Source organism: Zerene cesonia, chromosome 23, assembly GCF_012273895.1.
Source record: "Zerene cesonia ecotype Mississippi chromosome 23, Zerene_cesonia_1.1, whole genome shotgun sequence".
NCBI classification, from domain to species: domain Eukaryota; kingdom Metazoa; phylum Arthropoda; class Insecta; order Lepidoptera; family Pieridae; genus Zerene; species Zerene cesonia.
The window spans coordinates 3,003,197-3,003,416 of NC_052124.1; the positions used below are offsets into that span (position 1 = coordinate 3,003,197).

Below are 220 nucleotides of genomic sequence, written 5' to 3' on the forward strand. Positions count from 1 at the left end.
ATATAGAATACACTTTAAAAACAATGTTATGTATAGAAGTAGTTAATATTTAATATTTAATAGAAAAGCCTGTTTGCATAATGTTGCTTTTTTCTGATTTTAATTCAATTTCTTGGATAACTTGTCAGTTCTATGTACAAACAAAAAGTAGCCGATTCTCAGACCTACCCAATATGCTTACCAAATTTCAGAGGAATCGGTCAAGCTGTTTTGGAGGAGT

The 220-nt window shown here is 30.0% G+C and overlaps 1 protein-coding gene across 1 annotated transcript in view; it reads left to right on the forward strand.

The window, feature by feature from the left end:
• Positions 1-220, forward strand: part of LOC119836216 (NADH dehydrogenase [ubiquinone] 1 beta subcomplex subunit 9-like) — a 2,073-nt gene that overhangs the window by 1,044 nt on the left and 809 nt on the right. The window lies entirely within an intron of this gene.